The 21,962-nt window shown below is 47.6% G+C and overlaps 1 long non-coding RNA gene across 1 annotated transcript; it reads right to left on the bottom strand.

The window, feature by feature from the left end:
* Nucleotides 1-300: 300 nt before the first annotated feature.
* On the bottom strand, nt 301-10,987 carry LOC109561662 (uncharacterized). Its single transcript, XR_002181078.2, has 4 exons — nt 10,129-10,987; nt 8,692-9,075; nt 1,529-1,667; nt 301-567 (listed from the first exon to the last, which is right to left on the bottom strand). It is a non-coding gene; the product is annotated as an uncharacterized lncRNA (long non-coding RNA).
* Between the last annotated feature and the right edge of the window lie 10,975 nt (nt 10,988-21,962).

The following is a 21,962-nucleotide window of genomic DNA, read 5'->3' on the forward strand; positions in this document are numbered from 1 at the left end:
TGGTAGTAAGAAATTATTGTTACTGTTTTAGGTGAACAGTAATATTCTCTTTAGCTTTTAGAGTCTTTGTATTTTAGAGATAAAAGCTAAAAGAGCTATAGATAAAATTACGATGGCATTTGTTCAAAATAATGGAGGAGAGGGGACAATGAGTGAGCCTGTGAATGAGGTACCAAGAGAATAAAGTTGTCCCTGAGATGGTCATTATTGAAATCAGAGGATGGAACATACTGTAAATCAACCATACCTCAATACAATTTCAATAAATAGCTCAGATTAGGGAAAAAAACACCAACGATGTCAGTAGCACCCACTTTTTAATAGTGGCTTAAAGGGAATCAAATTACACCTAAAATAAATTCACAAATTAAAAAAAAAATCCTCAGGGAGAACTAGAACGAAAAGATTCTTCTTTCATACCATAATAATTATACAAACACATGGCCAACATCTTACTAAACAGTGAATCACCCAAGGCATTCCTATTAAACTCAGAAGCAGGGCAGGCGTGGCTGCTTCGAGCATTAGTGCTTCATGTTGCTTAAGATCTGACGCATGTAATAAGATCTGAAAGAGAAATAAGAACTATAACTGTTGGAAAGGAAGAGACAAAATGTTTACTATATACAACCTTAAGATTAGGCGACCTAAACATCTAAGCGAATCAACTCTGTAATGTGTGGAATTTAAAGGAAAGCTTAGCAAAAGAGCCAGATTTTAAAATAAATGTGCAACAGTCAATAAGTTCTACACCAAAGAACATCAAGCAAGCTGAAAATATAGCTCATGGATAGCAAAGATTTCTTATTAACAGCATGAAGAAAAGAATAAAGCTTGGTGGAGACGCAGCCCAAACACAATGAGAAAAAGCACATTAAAAATGGACAAACACAGCTCTTAAATATCTGCAGTGATGTGTGAAAACATTCTAGAAAAAACAAAACTGAATAAACAAAACCTAGAATCCGTAAGAGTATATTCACTATGATTCCTTTTTGTGGGCTAGAAATGATATAAATCCCAGGAAAAGAAAAATTAAAAAGATTTCAAGTAAACTTAAGAGATTTAAATAAGTCTATAATTATTTTTATTTTAAAATTATTTATAATTTTAATAATTATTTTATGAAGATACACTTTCAGATCATTTTCACTTTCTCTATATTTTTATGCAGTATTATCTGCAACAAGCAAATATAACTTTTGAGGTGGTCCAAAATTTTTTGACTTGTTGAATTGACTTGAGTTTAAAACCAAACAAGTGAAATATAACAAATTTGTTGGCTACTTATAATTTTCAGAAGTCAAGATTATGCTCCTCTGAATCAATCTGAAGAGCTTTTCTAAAACATGGGGTAATACTCAAGAGCAAAGAGTCAGACGAAATTCAAATGGATGAGTGGAAATAATTCTCTGGCTGTCCCGAGCTGGCCAGTCTGCCTAGAAACTAATTTAGGAATTTGAAATGACATCACTGCAGGTGTTCTTTCAAAGTAATACATTCATTTATAATGCTCTGGTTGACAAACCTGGCAGGTAGACGAGAGTTTAAAAGCCTCAAATATTCTCTTTGTTGATGCTCACCATCTTTATCTTCGAATAAAAGTATTTCTACTTTTTTCCTCTGCCCCTTAGGCTCTGGTTCTTGGTTAAGAAGTGTCTCATAAACTTCAGAAGAAGAGAAAAAACATAAGATGATAGTCATAATCTTCTATTTTTTAAAACTATAAATATTTTAACTTCTAGAAGAGACCACCTATCATGAATACTTCAGATATTCCTAAGTCTTATAAAGATTAACTATAAAGTTTATTATAGTTTCCAAACTCAAGTAGTATATGCCAGATTGGCTTGACACATTTGGAAATAAATATACTGAATGTTTGCCAAAGGTCAAGATTAACATCAAATTCAAAAGCTGAAAAGTAAAAGATGCTATCAAAAAATTAAATATATAAACTTTACTGAATAATTTTTTTAAAAAAATCGACAAGTTATACCACTAAGCAGGCAGAGCCTAGCACTTGCTCACAATCCAATAAATATTAAGTACCTGCTATTGACAAAGAATGGTGGTGAGCACTGCAGTTGAGAAGTAGTAAAATATCTCAAGGAATTTGGAGAGTAACCAGGGGGAAAGACAGGTACAAAGGTAAATAACAGAACTCCTACAGATTAACATGAAACACCAAAAAACCATTTTAAAAACCGTCAAAAGACTTGAGCAGACATTTCACAAAAGAAGATATATGAAAGGTCAGTAAGCATATGAAAAGTTACTCAGCAGTATTAGTCAGCAGAGAAATGAAAATTAAAACTACAGCTAGATGCCATTACACACCCACTGGAATAGCTAAAATAAGAAAAAGACACACAATGCCAAATGTTGGCTGCAATGAAGAGCAACTGGAACACTCTTACATTGCTAGGAGGGAATGAAATGGTCCAACTGTGTTAGCGATCTCTTTGGCAGTTCTTTTAAAGTTCAACAGTCATCTGTCTTATGACCCAGCAATTCCATTTCCAGGTACTTACCCCAGAGAAATGAAAGCATGTCTACAGAAAGACACATGCAAGATTTATTTACAATAACCAAAAAAATAAACAAAAATGCCATCAACAGGAAGAGGGATAAACAAAATTGTGGTATATTCATACAGTGGAATACTACTCAACAATAAAAATCATCAGATCAAATCAGATCAGATCAGTTGCTCAGTCGTGTCCGACTCTTTGCGACCCCATGAATCACAGCACGCCAGGCCTCCCTGTCCATCACCAACTCCTGGAGTTCACTCAGACTCACATCCATTGAGTCAGTGATGCCATCTAGCCATCTCATCCTCTGTTGTCCCCTTCTCCTCTTGCCCCCAATCCCTCCCAGCATCAGAGTCTTTTCCAATGAGTCAACTCTTCTCATGAGGTAGCCAAAGTACTGGAGTTTCAGCTTTAGCATCATTCCTTCCAAAGAAATCCCAGGGCTGATCTCCTTCAGAATGGACTGGTTGGATCTCCTTGCAGTCCAAGGGACTCTCAAGAGTCTTCTCCAACACCACAGTTCAAAAGCATCAATTCTTTGGCACTCAGCCTTCTTCACAGTCCAACTCTCACATCCATACATGACCACAGGAAAAACCATAGCCTTGACTAGACGGACCTTTGTTGGCAAAGTAATGTCTCTGCTTTTGAATATGCTATCTAGGTTGGTCATAACTTTCCTTCCAAGTAGTAAGCATCTTTTAATTTCATGGCTGCAGTCACCATCTGCAGTGATTTTGCAGCCCAGAAAAATAAAGTCTGACACTGTTTCACTGTTTCCCCATCTATTTCCCATGAAGTGATGGGACCAGATGCCATGATCTTCGTTTTCTGAATTGTTGAGCTTTAAGCCAACATTTTCACTCTCCACTTTCACTTTCACCAAGAGGCTTTTTAGTTCCTCTTCACTTTCTGCCATAAGGGTGGTGTCATCTGCATATCTGAGGTTATTGATATTTCTCCCAGCAATCTTGATTCCAGCTTGTGTTTCTTCCAGTCCAGCATTTCTCATGATGTACTCTGCATATAAGTTAAATAAACAGGGTGACAATATACAACCTTGATGTACTCCTTTTCCTAATTGGAACCAGTCTGTTTTTCCATGTCCAGTTCTAACTGTTGTTCCTGACCTGCATACAAATTTCTCAAGAGGCAGATCAGGTGGTCTGATATTCCCATCTCTTTCAGAATTTTCCACAGTTTATTGTGATCCACACAGTCAACAGCTTTGGCATAGTCATGGATAGGTGCAATTACGTGAAAGCATCTCAAAAATGCTGAGTGACAGAGTCATGAACACAAGTAACACATCCTGGAAGAGTCCATTTAATCGAAACTCTAGAATAGGCAAAGCTCGTCTGTGATGACAGAAGTTATACAGTGGTTGCCTTCAAGGTCATCAGAGTAGGCCGATAGCTAACTGGAAAGGAACAAAGGGGGACATTCTGGGTTGATGGATGAGCTCTACATTTTGATAGAGGTGGACAATAGTCCAAACTTCTCAAACAGGGAATTGGCTTCCCTGGTAGCTCAGCTGGTAAAGAAGCAGCCTTCAATGCAGGAGACCCTGATTTGATTCCTGGGTTGGGAAGATCCCCTGGAGAAAGGATAGGCTACCCACTCCAATATTCTTGGGCTTCCCTGGTGGCTCAGCGGTAAAGAATCTGCCTGTAATGAGGGAGACCTGGGTTTGATCCCTGGGTTGGGAAGATCCCCTGGAGACGGGAAAGGTTACCCACTCCAGTATTCTTGCCTGGAGAATCCCCATGGACAGAGGAACCTGGCAGGCTACAGTCTATGGGGTCACAAAGAGTCAGACACGACTGAGTGACTAAACACTTTGAACTAAACATGTAAAAGCCGTGCCTTTTATTATGCTTCAATTATACTTCAAATGTTAAAAAATGGTCAGAAAGTGTAAAAATAGAAATAGTAAACATTTGTGAGTTTGCATAGTAGGGACTACTCATCCTTGCTATCTTAACTCAGGGTGCTGTGACAAAACATCATGGACTGAGAAGCTTAAACGGCATGTATTTCTCGCAGTTCTGGAGGCTGGGAACACTGTGGAACATAGCCGAGGAAGAACAGCAGAGGCTTACAGAACAGGACTATAGTATACACCACTGCCCAAATCCTACATCGACCTAAGCGGGACTGTGAGGGGAAAGTGCCAAGAGATTCCATTCTTGGTGAGGGTCCTCTTCCTGCCTTCGTGCCATGCACTCACAGGAAGAGAGATTAAGTTCTGGTGCTATGTCCTCTCCTTACAAGGACACTAACCCCATCATGGGGACCCCACCCTCAGAAACTTATCTCACCCTAGTCACCACCCCAAGGTCCCACCTCCTTATACCATCATGTTGGGGGTTATAGCACCAGCACATCAATTTAGGGGGAATGCAAGCATCCAGGGCACTGCACTTGTTAATATCACGATAGAGTACAATTCTGCTGATAAAATGTCCCTCCGTCACATGAGGCAGTCAAGACCCAGCTCTGGATAATGAAGCCACAGTGAGGCCAGGAGTTGAGGGCGAGCAGGAAGCACCTCTGAGGACCATCTCTGCGGGGGGCTGAGTCTCAGAAAAATATAACTCCCCATACCTCCTGAACCTCTACAGTAGCTAGTCACTGGAGCGTCTGGGGAAGAGGGTTCAGGCAGATGGGGAAGCCATTGCAAAAGTCCTAAGGCAGGAGCATCAGACACATTCAAGGAATAAGGAGAAGATGGGACTTCCTGATGGTCCAGTGGTGAAGAATCCACCTTGCCATGCATCTGAGCTAGCAAATACTCGAAAGGAGAAACTTACATCCAAAAACGTATTCACTGTGCAAGACAGACTATTAGAAACATCAGATAAAGCCACAGAGAATGTCTTCAACAGGGTTTAAAAGGACAGAGAAATCTCGCACCCCAAGGAACAAAACCACATTAACCAAGATATTCACCCATCATACAGTCACCGCCCCTCAGAATCTAGCTCCATCTGAAAGTGATGAAGTTTACATTGGTTCTGTGATCCGAAATGAACTCGTGGAAAACTACTGGAAACCTTACTTGTTTCACTAAGATACACCCCTTCAGAGTCTTTAAAAAATTGTACCACATTAGTATATTCTTGGTCAGGATACTTTTGTTGGGACATAGATGATACAAATGGAGAGTTGCCTTAGAAGAGAGTTTGCCGGTAGCAGACAAGAATAAAGGTTAGTTAATTTCAACGTGTCCACATCGTTGGTCCTCAGCACTCTCCCTTCCCTCACATGTGCAAGGGGCAAGATGCATCACTGCCCTTCAGCACTGATGCCTCCTTAAGACAGTGTGTTCTTCTAAAGAAGGGAGCTGTGCAAAAAGAGGTTCTGAGGGTTGGAGGAGCTATGCTACACCGCTCCCCTCCCCCACCAGGAGAGTCACGGATTCTATCAGGGATTAAAGGAATCCAGGACCATTTGCCTTTTTTTTTTTGACTCAGACCCATCCTTCATTCTCTGTATCCCCAACACCATACGTGATCTGACTCCACTTCCTTCTTCTCCAGCTTCGTGTATCCTCCCTTCTTGCCAACTTCTAACCACAGTGGACTTCTCATTATTCTTTTTTCCCCCTTTTTTAGAAATGTTGGCTGTGTGGGCTCTTCATTACACCACGCAGGCCTTCTCTAGCTGAGGCATGGGCTTCTCTTGCGGAGCACAGACGGGCTCTAGAGTGTCAGTACCTGCAGTGCTCAGGCTTAGTTGCAGGGTTGAGCCTGCGTCTCCAGCATTGCAAGGTGGATCCTTTACCACAGGACCACCGGGGAAGTCCCACCTTCTCCTTACTCCTTGAACATGTCTGACATTCCCGCCTTAGAACTTTTGCAGTGACTGTTCCATGTGCCTGAACACTCTGCCCTAGATGCTCCAATGACTAACTCCTTCACCGCTTGCAAGTCTTTTCATAAAGATCATATTCTTAGTAGGACTGACCTCTGTCCTCCCAACAAGTTTTACACACCCCTCTCATGTTCTATACTTCCTTGTTTCCAGTGCCCTTATCACTTTCAACATCCCATAAGTTTTATTGTATTTGCTCATTTTATTATATTTATTACCTTACTGTATTATACTTAACTATTTTATCTTATTATGTTTCATTGTTTGATGTCTGCTCCCCCGTGACAACGTAAGTACCCATGTCAGGGATCTTTATTTTAGTCACTGACATCTTCTAAGCACTAGGACCCTACTGGTCACGTGCTTAACAATATTATCAACTGAATCAGGGTACATTTTTTATGCTCCTCTAGCTAACATATATAATGACTCTAATGTTGCCATGGTAAGAATTTATCTCATCTTTTCCTTCCACCTACCCAACCCTCCACTTAGGGAAGACTTACAAGGACTGTGCTGAACATCAAAGATGAGATTAGTGAGCTGTGTCTGAAAGCCTATAATGGCAAACGGGGGAAAACAACTGATCCCACATTTCTCTATCCAATGAAATCTGTGAACGGTGGCATCGACACAATGACAAGGTCTCCAGTCTTCTGGAGACTGCTTCTCTTACTCTAATATAGCTCTCATCCAGCCAAGAGAGGAAGGAGATGGAGCAGAAAGTGTCCTTGTGAGTTTCTTCTTCTCCTTGGACTCCAGTCAATCTGAAGAGTCAAGTGGATTCACGTCACTGGCATTAGAGTCTCATGTGTGGTAAAGTTTCACCTCATTTGATGGTAAGGAGCAGACTCATGCAGTTCACCTTAAGAACTGGGGTACTATGATTTAGTTCAGGAACCATTTGGTAATAAGGGACACGAGAGTGGACAGAATCTAATGTACTACAGGCCCCACAGAGGGTGATCTGGGTGGTCATTCAGCGTGGAAGGCAGCTCTGGGTTCCATGTTGTCCTGCTGGCCCCCTGGCATTAGGCATTCCTGCGTCTTCACTACGGCATCCCCATTAGCTTGAATCCGCTACTGCCCAGGGGTCTCCACTTCTCTCTGGATGCCTCCTTGCTTCTCCTTTAGGAACCAATTGACTGATTCCGTCTATATCTCTAGGAGAGAGGCCATAACCATCCTTGCTTATTGCTGCTGTCCCTGCTTTAGGCGACTATCCTACAGACCTTCACAGATCGTCCCTCAGCCCACAGAGCGCCATCCTTGATTTGGGCAAGATCTTCGACCAACTCAGTCTCTCCGAGGCTGGGAAATATGGTTTGGAATTTTGGATGGTTAATTTTATGTGTCGACTGGGTCATGGGCTGCCCGGATATCTGGTTAAACATTTTTCTGGGTGTTTCTGGCTGAGATTTTGAGATTTCAATCAGTTGACCAAGTATGACAGATTGCCCTTCCTAGTGTGGGTGGCCCTCGTGCAATCAACTGAAACCCTGAAAAGAACAAAAAGCCCAATAAAAGGGAAAGCCTACAACGTCCCTGGTGATCCAGTGGTTGAGAGTCCGCCTGCTAATGCAGGAGACACAGGTTTGATCCCTGGTCCAGGAAGATTCCACGTGCCATGGGATAACTAAGCCTGCCCACTGCAAGTCCTGAGCCTGTGCGCCCCAGAGCCAGTGCTCCGCAACAAGAGAAGCCACTGCAACGAGGTGCTCCAGCACAACAAGGAAGACCCAGCACAGCCAAAAATAAATTAATTAATTGATTTTTAAAAATTAAAAAAAAGAGAGAGAAAGAAAACCTCCTGCCTGAGTGCATGAGTTAGGACATTGGCCTTTTCTAGCCTGTATGCTGGACTGAAACATCAGCTCTTCCAAGATCTCCAGCTTGCCGACTGCCGACCTGGGGACTTCTCAGCCCAAATAACTGCATGAGTGAATTCCTTATAATAAGTCTGTTTGTGTATACAGATAGATACATATCCTATAGGATTCCCAGGTGGCTCAGTGGTAAATAATTCACCAGCCAAACAGGAGACCTGGGTTCACTCCCTGGGTCAGGGACATCCCTTGGAGAAGTAAATGGCAACCCACTCCAGTATTCTTGCCTGAAGAATCCCATGGATAGAGGAGCCTGGTGGGCCACAGTCCATAGGGGTCACAGAGAGTCAGATATGAGTGAAGTAACAACAATCATATCCTGTTGTTCTTGGGAAAATCCTAACTAACAGAGACACACATCCTAGAATAAGAAGCAGGTTAGAGATACTTACCTCAGCTTAGCTATGAGCTGAGCCTTTGCCTTCAGAAGGGGCAGCTCTGGTGGTTGTGTGGGTCACGGCCTCCGCAAGGGCCTTGTGACTGCATGAGCCAGATGGGGAACCGGTGGGCTTCTGAATCTGACCTTCTCCCCAGGACCTCTGGGATTATAGTAAGCTCCCGGAGCATGTCTGCTCATTCGCTCAGGAGGCTCCATGCATGGCCTCAGATGTCCAGGGCCCACTCAGGACCCGTTGTTCTCATTCCCCACTTCCAACAGTCTGGGGAGGGTGCTGACAGCTTAACATGAAACAGCATCCCTAGAGCACGATGCTGCTGGCGTCCAGTAATTCTGCAGCTCCCAGATCACGGCAGCCAGAACAACCCAAATGCCATTCCTATAGGGCCCAGGATGGATTTTGATAAGCACGGAGAAGAAGGCAAACAGACAGAAAAAGACACGTACCATATGATATTGCTTATAGGTGGAATCTAAAATAGTGATATAAAATGAACTTATTTACAAGGCAGGAATAGACTCACAGACTTAGAAGACAAAATTACGGTTCCCAAAGGGGAAAGGGGCGGGGAAGAAGGATAAATCAGGAGGTTGGGATTAACATACACTGCTATATATAAAACAGATAAACAAAGACCTACTGTGCAACACAGGGAACTGTACTCAATAGTTTACAATAACCTAGAAGGGAAAAGAACCTAAAAAATAATATATATATTACACATGTGCCTGTGTACGTGCTGAGTCACTTTGGTCATGTCTGACTCTTTGAGACCACATGGACTGTAACCCGCCAGGCTCCTCTGTCCACAGGGATTCTCCAGTTAAGAATACTGGAGTGGGTTGCCATGCCCTCCTCCAGGGAATCTTCCCAACCCAGGGATCAAATCCATGTCTCTTATGTCTCCTGCATTGGCAAGCAGCTTCCTTACTGAGCCACCAGGGAAGCCCTATATTTGTAATATATATGTGCTCATGCTCAGTCGCTAAGTCATGTCTGACTTTCTGCGACCCCATGGACCGTAGCCCACCAGGCTCTGCTGTCCGTGGGATTTCCCGGGCAAGAATACTGGAGTGAGTTGGCATTTCCTTCTCCAGGGGATCTTCCTGCCCCAGGAATTGAATCTGTGTCTCCTGCCTTGGCAGGCAGATTCTTTACCCCTGAGCCATCTGGGAAGCCTATATATATATATGTATGCATATATCTAGAACTGAATCATGTGGCTATACGCCTGAAACTAACTCAACGTTGTAAACCAACCATACTTTAAAAATTAAAAACAAAATTTTAAATATATGAACTATATTAAAAAGAAGAAGGCAAAAAGGAAGCCTAGGCTCAAGACAGCACCCACATGCCCTGGGGCTCCCCTTAGAGAGAGTCAGGAGGGTAAACACAGTGACCACGTATAAGAAGGTAAAGCAAAGTAACCTTATAATGGAAAGGAAAGCAAGAAGCCTGGAAGGTTCCATGGCACGCAGCCACATCCACAGATATTTCGCTTTGGGAAAATTACAGGCACCGGACTCATCAGTTCAGAAAACGACCTGTGGGCTGCCGCCCCACGTGTCCCCAGGGCTGTGCAACAGGGCGGAAAACGGCTTGGAATTAATAGAGCCCTTCAGGGTTTGTTTTCAGCAAATATTTGCCGAATGCCTACGATGCCCCACGCTCGGTGGTTGAGAGCAAGCCCCCTCCTGTCGGCGTGTTCGTTTCAGAATCCCGGCTCCGGGCTTCACTTGGCTGCAAGCGGCAAGGAATTCAGTGCTCTGGGGGACAGGCCTCCACACGTCCAGAGGAGTCGGCTGAGTCTCAGATTCTCTCCACCATCCGAGAATAAAAATAGAGGCTGTGCCATTAAAACGATCCTGGGAGATTAAGGGATTTCTAAGCCAAAACAAGACCTGAGATAAGCTGCCTACGTGTCAGCGAGGAGGAGGCGGTGGCGTCGGTCTCGGACGCCAGCAAGTCCAGGAAGTGGCCCCCTGCAGCCTGATGAGACTTGTCCTGGGGCCTCTTCCCTCCTGTCCTGTCGAGTCCGGTCGGCTTGTCAGAGAGGGTGGCCGGGCACTTGGACAAAGCCTTTAAGGCCCGGTATCTGAGCCACAGGGTGTCTGTCGCTGTCCTTTTTGGCCGGGTCATTTCCAGTTAAAACTGGCCTTTGGTGTTGTTTTCAACGTCTCCTCCACTCATCATAAGTGCTTTTAGTAACCAGTCACTCTCCTCCATTGGCTGAGCTTGCATATCTCCCCACCCCCTAGGAGAACCGGACTAGAATCTTCCTTGGCTTCCACACGGATTTCTTGTCTCCTCAAGGGCTTACCCAAGGTGGCCCAGGAAGGTAGGAAAGGCTGACACATGACCCAGGACACCTCCACAGGAGGGGCTGCCGGTGGGAGGGTCTTGTATAGGGCCACCCCAGTGAGCCTGCAGAGAGTGGCGTTTACACATGCCCGGACAGCACATTTGGAGGCTGTGTCCACAGCCTCTCAAACAGCCAACCATGTGCAAAAACGGGGAGACAAATCATACACGTCTTTGCAATTTCCTCCCCCCAGTTTTGGAAAAGCCAACTACTATAGAGTTTTCTTTAGAAAGAGCTAGATTTGGAGCCAGGGGACACACTTTCTAGTCCCCCACCCCCACCCCCGTGCCCTCATTATGCACATTACCTCGGACAATCGCCCTGGACATCAGTTTCTGCATCTGCAACTCATGGGACATAACTTTCCCTTCTCGTATTTACGGGGCTGTCAGGAGGATTCAAGTGCTTTTCAAGTCTATGTGGGGGTGGTTTAGTTGCTAAATTGTGTCTGACTCTTTGTGACCCCATGGAGCCTACCAGGCTCCTCTGTCCATGGGATTTCCCAGGCAAGAATACTGGAGTCAGTCGCCATTCCTTCTCCAGGGGATCTTCCCGACCCAGGGATTGACCCTGCACCTCCTGCATTGGCAGGCAGATTCCTTACCCCTGAGTCACCAGGGAAGCCTATTCAAGTCTATAATACCAAGTAAAGACGAATTTATTGTTATTATTATTTTTTTTATTGCTTTCATCATCATCATCTTTCATTCCAAATGGACAGCTTGACTTTTGCCTTAGGGAAATCGTTTTAAATTAAAAAAGGACTGTGTTTTAGGAATCTGAGTACAATGGAAATGGAGGTTTCTGTAACTTTTATCAAGAGGGAAGAAAAGAGTCAGTGCCTTTTAATTAGATCAGCGGTGTGGAATGTTCCAGTGGGATGGGATCTGAGAACACCATCCCCACCCTGCCCAATGCACAGTGCTCCCAATACTCAGACCCTCCAAGAACGGGTGCTGATGCTGATAAGAGCTCCTGGGTGTTGAGTGCTTGCTGGGCACCTGCCTTTCTGCTAAGTGTTCTGTGTGCGTTATCACACAAACACTCAGAACAGCAGCACCCAAAGGCAGCAGGGACACTAACGTCTGTGTTAACTCATGACAAGATTATGTCTTCACAAGACAAGGCTTTTCCCACAGCCCCATGGCCGGAAAGACAGAGCCCCCATGCCAACCCTGGGCTGGCTGTTGCCCCCCAAGAGAATCAGTGGCTGAACACCCTCATCAAAACAGGTAGGGAAACTGCAGCTCAAAGGAGGAGAAATGACTCGCCCACGTCACTCTGGAAACCAGCCAGTCTGAGACTAGTTCCTATTCCCAGAATAAGGTGCCTTGGCTATTTGGACCTTTTCAAGAAGAAATCCTGCCTGAATTGGCCCTTCCAAAATACAGCCCATGGGGTAGTCCCGGACAGCGCCGATGCAGCCATCTGGTCTACCCCAGGCTCTCTCTCTTCACGTCAGGTGACTTTCCTGACTGCCTGTGAACCTCACCTTTCCTGGACTCTCCCTTTCTTGGCCCACATGCTGCCTGAGTGACACGCTCAGTGCCGTAAATGAGGGTGCTGTGGCGTGTTCTCAGGTCTTACTGGAAGTGTAGCTATTAAAAAACAGTTCAGTAAACAGCCAGCCCAGTCAGTACACGTCAGCAGCCCTGCTCCAAGGCTCCAACGTCAGCAAAGGCGGGCTGAGGCCTCAGGCCAGCGCCCTCTGCAGCTGCCACCCCGCCCTCAGGCCAGCCCCCTGCCCCTGTTGGCGTGGTGAGATTGGCCAGGGCCTAGCAGCGCTGCACCGCCGCCCCCCCAACCCCAGCTGGCTTCTGGAGTGCCCAGATTTCCTGCGGGAAATGATTCCCTGCTCGAAACCGGGACCTGGGAATTGTTCCCCAGGCAACCCCGTTCAGCTCAGCAGGAAAGGAACCAGAACACAGATAGCAATCAGATCATTGAGTCTACGAAGGGCAAGTATCCGGATTGGTGGCTAGAGCATTTACTGTGTACCTCAGTGACCCTGAGTTCCCACCTGGGATCTCCTTGTCAATTCCCCACAAATGAGAACTGCTTCTTTACCAAAAGCAAGAGGTCATGGGAGGTTTAAATAACCTAGTGGAAGAAAGAAGTGGAAGCGGATGTTAGCCCTGACCATTTCAGGCTTATTGGTAACAGACCACATGGGTCCCCAGGAGGAGAGGCAGGGTGGGCGTGAGTCCAGATTCCGGGCTTTTCTCTTTCTCAGCTGGAAAGAAAAGGCTGTGGGGAATAAGGAATGTGGTGGGTGGGAGCAGGTGCAAAGCCTGGACACTGGAGGAGGAAAGCCTGGGAGAGGTCGAGGTGGAAAGACAAGGCTTTGGTGGACGAGCAGCACGTGGACACTGGAGGGCAGAGGTTTGGGTGCCATCTCCTGGGTTTTGGGACCTGCTGGCTAGCTCTCCCTTCAGTGGGTGCTGTCTTGAGGCAAGTTGAGGATGAGGGCCCAGCAGTAGGAATCTGGAGGAGAGAGGGGAAGGGCTGTCAGAAGACCCCCCTCACTCCCTGCACCCAAATTCTGCAGCTGATGTCCATTTACATGAGAATATGAGAACATGGGTCATGTGGGGTGGTGGCATTTGCATCAGCACTGTTCACACTGTGGAGAGCATCTCTGCCCTTCCCACTGTTCATACTGCAGACAGCATCTGTCCCCTTCCCACCATTCACACCTCGGAGAGCATCTCTGCCCTTCCCACTGTTCACACCGCAGAGAGCATCTTACCCATTCCCACTGTTCACTCTCAGGGAGCATCTGTCCCCTTCCCACCATTCACACTGTGGAGAGCATCTCTGCCCTTCCCACTGTTCACTCTCAGGGAGCAACTCTCCCTCTTTCCCACCATTCACACTGTGGAGAACATCTCTGCCCTTCCCACCATTCACATTGTGGAAAGCATCTCTCCCCTTCCCACCATTCACACTGCAGAGAGCATCTCTCTCCTTCCCAGATCCACCTGCAGGGGTGTGGGGTCCTAGGAACCCCCAGAAGAAGCTTTCTGTGGAGCAGGGGATCTAGATGTAAGACTCAGGCCCACTGAGAGCAGGGATGCTCCCGGACACATCCCAAAGCCAATTCAGTGCTAAGAACAGGATCCCTGTGCTGAGAGCTAGCGGGAACTGCAATTCTGAGCACAACGGCTCCAGGCCTGAGGTGTCCTCACAGGTGATGGGGCTGAATCACTCCAGCTCGGCCATGCCCCCAACGTCTGGCGTCTGGACCTGCAGTGTGTCCAGCTCAGTCTCGGGCACACATCTCCTCCTGCAATTGGTCTTAACGACAGCAGGAATCTCCCAGGAGAGCCTGGGCTTCCTGATATGTGTGCCGCTAGCAGTCGCTTTTAGCGTCACTCAGCGCTTGTCTCATGATTCCGCTCTCTCTGTTCTTTGGTTTCCCCAGTTGAGGGTGTCCTCATCTGCTAAGTACGCTGGGATGCGTGATTCTGGTCTCCCAGTGACTGAGCTCCCCTGAGAGCCCAGGTGGCCCTGAGCTCTGCAGAACCGACCAGAGGGAATCCTCTAGGTGTGTCCTGAGACTGTGGCTGCCCGAAAGCCAGCCTCCCTCCTTATGAAAAGCAGCCAGGCTTGTCACCAAAGCCCACCTGGGCCTTGCTTCCCAGGTGGCACTAGTGGTAAAGAACCTGCCTGCCAGTGCAGGAGACATAAGAGATCCTGGGTTGGGAGGATCTCCTGGAGGAGGGCATGGCAACCCACTCCAGTATTCTTGCCTGGAGAATCCCATGGACAGAGGAGCCTGGCGGGCTAGAGTCCATGGTGTCACTAAGAGTTGGACACGACTGAGCAACGTAGCACGTGTTAGCATGGCAGAGAGGACAGTGGGATCTAAACGGTTAACAGTGTCACCAGCTCACCTTGGCTGCCTGTGACTCTGTGAATCAGAAGGCACTCCCTTTAGGACACTTGCGCCTACAGAGCTGGACCCAGGCCTCGGGAACGCCGAATCCATTGGGGTCAGTAAGAAATGACCACTGACCTCACGAATGCCACAGGCCAGCTTCTGTACAAGCAAGGCAACCCCCTTCACGAGCCGCACTCTGCCTGGGAAAGAAAGCCCAGTGCGGTGCGAGTGGAGAAATGGCCAATTGTGCCCAAATAGCATGGTCTTCAGACCTGGGAGCAGGAAGCGGCCACGGCTCTCCCACCCCTCCTCCCACAGTCCTTAGGGTGCAAAAGGTAGCCTCGCCAACCAGCTGCACCAACCCTAGGCAGAGCGTAGCTCTGACATCTGATGCGTCACCAAGGGCACTTGGCTGGTGTTTTGGGAAGAGCCCAGTTTTCACAGTCGACTTCAGATTGCTATGAATCACCCTATCTGATTCAAACGTGGGCTTGGGTGGACTTACAGATAGCTGATTGCCTCAGATTAATCCACCATTGCCTCAGCAGGTAATTTACCTCTGGGAGTTTCAGGGACTGAAAAGAAGTATCCATTTGCATAGTCTAAACTCAGAGTCCCGGCAGGAGGCTGTTCTTGGGCCAGCAGCACCCTGGGACAGGGAGGACTCCTGGGGTTCCGTATCCCCTTGTCCTCCCCTCCCTCGTTCCTCCCCGCCCTGTTCCTCCCCTCCCGCATTTCTCCCCTCCCCCATTTCTCCCCTCCCCCTTTCCTCCCCTCCCCCCTTCCTCCCTTCCCCCTTTTCTCCCCTCCCCATTCCTCCCCTTCCTCTTTCTTTCCCTCCCCCCTTTCCTCCCTTACCCCTCTTTTCTACCCTCTCCCCTTTCCTCCCGTCCCTCCTTCTATATCCCATAAATGAACAGCATTCTCCAGGTCATGACTTGGTTCCCAGCCGCAGCCCCTGAGAAGCGGGCTCCTACCCCCGTGCTCCCACCCCGGTGGTCTGTCTCTCCACTTTCGGGCCACACAATTTACCACCACACAGTTCTTCCTTGTCCTGTACTGCAATGGCTCCAGCCATGTCCAGGTCCACATGGCAGAAACCAACTGTCTTTGTCATGGGGCGTGCCGTCAACGCTTGTGAAGTACTTTCTGGCTTCCCTCTGCAGACCAAAACCCTGGACTTCCTAATACATCAGGGTTCCAAAAATCTGCACCGTCCTACCCTTCCCCTCCAGGCTTGCTCTTCTTGGTGGCCTGCCTCTGCCGATGTGGCCTTTGCACCAGCAGTGGTCTCACCAGGGGCACCTCCCTTATTTCAGCCACAATACTTCTACTAATACAACCTGAAATCACATTGGCTTTTTTGGCAGCTTAGCCCTGGCATCACTCTTAATGAGATTTATTAATATTTAGTGTAAACTAAAACCATTTTCTGGGCTTCCCTGGGGGCTCAGGGGTAAAGAACGTGCCTACCAAGCAAGAATATCAAGTTTGATCCCTGGATTGGGAAGTTTCCTTGGAGAAGGAAATGGCAACCCATTCCAGTATTCTTGTTTGGGAAATCCCATGGACAGAGGAGCCTGGTGAGCTACAGTCCACAGAGTTGTAAGGAGCTGGACACGACTTAGCGACTAAACAACAACTAAACTCCTTTTGTGCGTGCGCACCATTTGGCCTTCTTTCCCCCAGCCAGGAGCTGTTCTGTTGAGTTTGGGAACTAAATGCCACACTTTTACTTATTCCTGTTATCTTTCATCTTTTTAATTTGACCCATCGTTCCTTCCCTGTCATTCATGGCAACTTTCTGTCATTTGGAAGCCTGTTAGAAATGCCTTCTGCGGCTTGACCCAGATGATTATTTAAAAAGCATTTTCAGTTGTGGATGCATGTACTCATGCCAGCCTGCGGCTTGCATTTCTCTACCTTTTTCCAAAGGTAACACGTCCCCTGCTTTGCTAAAATGTCAGAAAAGGTTAGAGCCAGATGTTAGAGGCCGGGTGGCTCTAGTCCTTGGTTTGATGGATGAACTGTGGGCAGGGAGATGGAGGGGTGCTGGGGGGCCACGCATCTCCCCACTTGGGCAGAGTCAACCATCATCCCTCAGATACTCTAACCCGGGTATCCTTCGCTTATGCGCTCAGTAAACAGACTGTGTGCAGCTTGCACACAGCACACTGGAAACTTCCGACAGTGGACAACAGAAGCCCTGCCATGGCCACAGCAAGCTCATCACCTAAGAATACACAGATATCGTGGACCCTGACCATTTCACGGGATGTTGTCCGGCCCTGGGCAGGAACGGAGCACTCACACATGCCAGAACATGGATGAGCCTGGACAATATTCAGGCAAAAGAGAGAAGCCGGTCACAAAAGGCCACACACTGTGCGATTCCTTGGATGTGAAATGTCCAGGCTTGCCAAACCCGCAGAGAGAGAGAAAGGAGTTGCCAGGGCCTGTGGGTGGAGGCGGAGACCCGGAGTGACAGCCAAGGGTCCAGGATTTCTTTCTGGTGGGGGTGGTCGTGAAAATGTTCTGAATTCATGCACAACTTCGTGAATATATTCAAAACTACTGAACTGGACACCTTTAAGTGGTCTAAATGGTGAGTTTTATAGTGTGGGCCTTATAGCTTGGGTTCCAGGTGGCAGTGCTCTGGTGAAGAATCTGCCTGCCCATGCAGGAGGTGCAAGAGACCTGGGTTCCATCCCTGGGTCAGGAAGATCCCCTGGAGGAGGACATGGCAACCCACTCCAGTATTCTTGCCTGGAGACTCCCAGGGACAGAGGAGCCTGGCCGGCTACAGGCACTGGGGTTTGCCAAGACTCAGACAGGACTGAGCACGCACCCACAATAATGGTTATATCTTAACTTTTTGAAAAGAAGCCACAGGGATCCTTTGCCCTTGTGGACCGTGAGGCAGAAAGGAGGTGCGGGGGCAGTGAGGGGGCGCTCTGGGTGGGGTAGAGCTCCCCAGGCCAAGGTTTCCTAGAGGAGAATTCCGGCGCAGGGCTCTGCAGCATCCGCAGGAGGGACAGCAGTTAGCCCCCCCCCAAGCCCTGATCCCCACCCCGATCCCTCCCCATCCCCCCATCCCCCCCACCCCGCTCCCCCGGACAGTGGCGGAGGAGGACCCAGTGGCCAGCGGGTCTGATGGATCCTTTTCCGGGGCGGGAGGCGAGTGTTGACCAAGGTCTGCAGAAATCGGAACGAAGAGAAGCAGCGCTGTGTGTGCGCGCCAGGCGGGGCGGGGCCGGGGCCGGGGCAGGGGGAGGCAGTGTTTAAATAAAAAAAAGAAAACTCCCTGTCTGTTGGAAGCTAATTCCTTTCACGTTGGCCTGAGTGATCGGCGTGGGCGGCGCAGCGTTGGCAGCCCGCCCCGCGCGGGGGCGGCCGCGTTGGTTCCCGGAACAAAAGTTCAAGGCCAAGGCCACGACGCAGATCACCTAGGGCGGCGCCGCCCCTCCCTGCCCGCCCCACACCCGGGTCTGGGAGGGTGCACGCCGCTGCGCACACACGCACACACACCAGTCACGCACACACACCAGTCACACACACAGGTGCGCACGCAGATCATCACGCATACAGTACATAAAAGCACACCTCCTCCCCCTCTCGCCCCCGCCCCTCGCCCGAAGCCGAGAGCAGCTACTTGACTTTCAGAGCCTGTTAGGATTCGGCTTTCTCCAAAAAAAAGAAAAGAAGGGAAAACACTAAGGCCCCTCTCTCCCAGGAAGACCAGCCTCCAACGTCTTGTGCTCTCAGCACAGCCAGAAGCAGTGTTTGTGCAGCTCGGTGTCCTCACGGAGCTTCACCCCGGTAACTAATCACCCCCCACCCCCGCCCCCGCCCCGGCGGTGAGCTCAGCAGAGTCCCCGGCAGCCCTGGCTCCGGTCTCCCGGAGCACCAGCCCGGACCGGAGGTCAGACAGGTCAGAAGGCAGGGCCCAGCTCTCCAGGGGCTGGAGACTTATGAAGCGGGAGCAGGGCTGGCTGGGGACACCAGGTCAGCTCTCGGGACGCCGCGCCCTCACGGGGCACCGTCTGCTGGCCTCCAGCCTGGGGCGCCCAGGGAGCCAAGGGCAGGGGCCACGGGCCAGTGGGGCGGACCGGCCCGACTGCCTGGTGTGGCTCTCACAGGGCAGCAGCTGCCTGGCCTGGCAAAGGAAGGGCTGGCCGGGTGCCTCCACATCTGATTCATGATGTGGGTATCAACACACCTGACTCCCCGGCCGGCGAGGACCCATCCGGATGAAACTTTTGTGTCTGAGGACCAGCTCACACTCTGCAAGAACTCACTAGGGGTTGTCACCATGCTGGTGGGGTGGAAAAGAGAATTTTTCTTATGCGAAAGAGCTTCAGAGATATGTATCCCTGTTTGTGTGTGTTTTCTGGAAAGCTGAACCTGAGGAGCCTCTCCTACCGCGGTTTAGAAGCAGGCATCCTTTCTCTCTCAAAACGGGTGATGGGCAGCAGGACTCGACTCCCAAAGGCCTGGTCCTTAGGGCTGGAAAAGCGTGTTGAGATGGCTGCCTCAGTGAACCTCACCTGAATGAGGCGGCTTTCTGTGACCCCACCACCCCCTCCCAATCTGCTGGTGGAAAAGGAAGTTTAAAAGAGGAACTGTCCAACTCAAAGGCCGGCTTCTGTATCATCGCTTGGGCTAGCTGCTTGTCCTAGGGCTCATGATTGTTTTGGCACGTTACATGGAGCACAGAAAAATACACTCATCTCTTTTTTTTTAAAAAAAGGCATTAGATCAAGAATTCTAATGACTAAAGGAGGGACAGTGACAGAAGCAGCTATTCACAGCCTTATAGATCAGCTTCAGAAGAGAAAAATGAGAATTATTCTGACCCGGATTTCATTCTGAGCCTTTCATTGAAAATCGTACCCATTTTCCTTAAACTAGGATTATTAACTATTTTCTAAATGCTGCTGTGGACATTTTTAGGACTAGGCAGGGAACTCAGGGTATCCTTTCAAAGATATAGTTAAACCAAATCCATTGTATTTAGGTCAAAGTGATTTGAAATGCTAGGTTGAATGGACCTAGATGGACTCTTGATGAGTGCAGTGTGTACACATTTCCTTCATAAGTAGGTCGATTTACATGTGACAATATGTGTTGGGTATATTTTTTGGCAGCTGGTTATAGTATCAAGGGTTCAAATTCTATTTCTGCCATTTATTAGCTAATTAACTCCCTTTAGATTTAGGGTCTCCATCTTCATATGAACAATGGTAAAAATAGTTCCCTGATAGGTTGTTGTAAAGATTCAATAAGAGATTGTCTGCAAAATCCTTGCAGTAGGCACTTCTTATAGTAGGCACTTCTCTATGCCTTGGATTATTTTTCCATTTTAAGTTCCATGCACCTTTGAAAACTCAAAAGATGACAAATCAATTCTCAAGTTTATATGGAGGCAAAAGACCCAGAATAGGCAATACAATATTGAAGGAGAAGAACAAACTTGGAAGATGGATGCTACTTGACTTCAAGACTTACTGTAAACCTGCAATAAGCAAGTGGAGAAGGAAATGGCAACTCACTCCAGTATTCTTTGCCTGGAAAATCCCATGGACAGAAGAGCATGGCAGGCTACAGTCCATGGGGTCACAAGAGCCGGGCATGGCTGAGCGACTAAACTACCACCACCATAGTAATCAAGACAGTGTCAAAGAATTGATGCTTTTGAGCCGTGGTGCTGGAAAAGACTCTTGAGAGTCTCTTGGACAGCAAGGAGATCAAACCAGTCAGTCTTAAAGGAAACCAATCCTGAATACTCATTGGAAGCACTGATGCTGAAGCTGAAGCTCCAATACTTTGGCCACCTGATGTGAAGAGCGAACTCACTGGGAAAAAAATTGTTGATGCTGGGAACGACTGAAGGCAGAACGAGAAGACTGTAACAGAGGATGAGATGGTTGGATGGCATCACCAACTCAATGGACATGAACTTGGGCAAAGTCTGGGAGATGATGAAGGACAGGGAGGCCTGATATGGTGCCGTCCATGGGGTCCCAAAGAGTCAGACACGACTTGGCAACTGAACAACAGCAACGACAACAAATCAAGATGGTGTGGCATCAGAGAAAAAAAAAAAAAAAAAAACCTGGCAAATAGATCGATGGAATCAATACAGAGCCCAGAAACAGATCCATGTAACATAGTCAACCAATCGTTGACAAAGGAAGCAAAGGCAATGCAATGAGACAAAGATAATCTTTTCAACAACTGGTGCTGGAACAACTGCATGGCCATGTGCAAATGAATCTAGACGGAGACCTTATACCTTCACAAAAATGACCTCAAAATAGATCTTAGGCCTAAATGTAAGACGCAAAACTCTAAAACTCCTAGGGAGAAAAAAAAAAAAAAAAAAAAAACAGAAAATCTAGATGACCTTGGGTATGGCAATGATGTTTTAGATACAGCACCAAAGGCATGGTTCCTGAAAGGAATCATGGATAAATTGGATTTTAGTAAACTGAAACTTCTGTTCTATGAAAGGCAATCTCAAAAGAAAGAGAAGACAAATCACAGGCTGGGAGAAGCTATTTGGAAAAGATACCTCTGATAAAGAGCTGTCATCCAAAATAGACAAAGAGCTCCTAGCCTCAACAATAAGGAAACAAGCAACCCAACTGAAAAATGGGCCAAAGAGCTTAACAGACTCCTCACCAGAAAAGATACACCGATGGGGAGTAAGCATGGGAGGAAATGTTCCACGTCATGCGCTACCAGGAAAATGTACATCAACAGCAGTGAGATTCCGTATGATTTGGTTATTTTAGTTACTGGAGCTAATCAAAAGCATACCTATTAGGTTGCTGAACTGTGTATTTGTGTTTTCTCGTGCTTTTGGTTAGAAATAAGCATTGATTAAAGGAAAAAAGGGGAAAGGAGGGAGGGAAAAGAAAGATCGAAGGAAGGAATGAAAGATGAAATATGCTAGCCAAGCAAACAGGACTCCTTAAAACAGAGCCATTCCATCTCATCCTAGCCTCATTATCC

Source organism: Bos indicus, chromosome 1 (genome assembly GCF_029378745.1).
Source record: "Bos indicus isolate NIAB-ARS_2022 breed Sahiwal x Tharparkar chromosome 1, NIAB-ARS_B.indTharparkar_mat_pri_1.0, whole genome shotgun sequence".
Lineage (NCBI taxonomy): Eukaryota > Metazoa > Chordata > Mammalia > Artiodactyla > Bovidae > Bos > Bos indicus.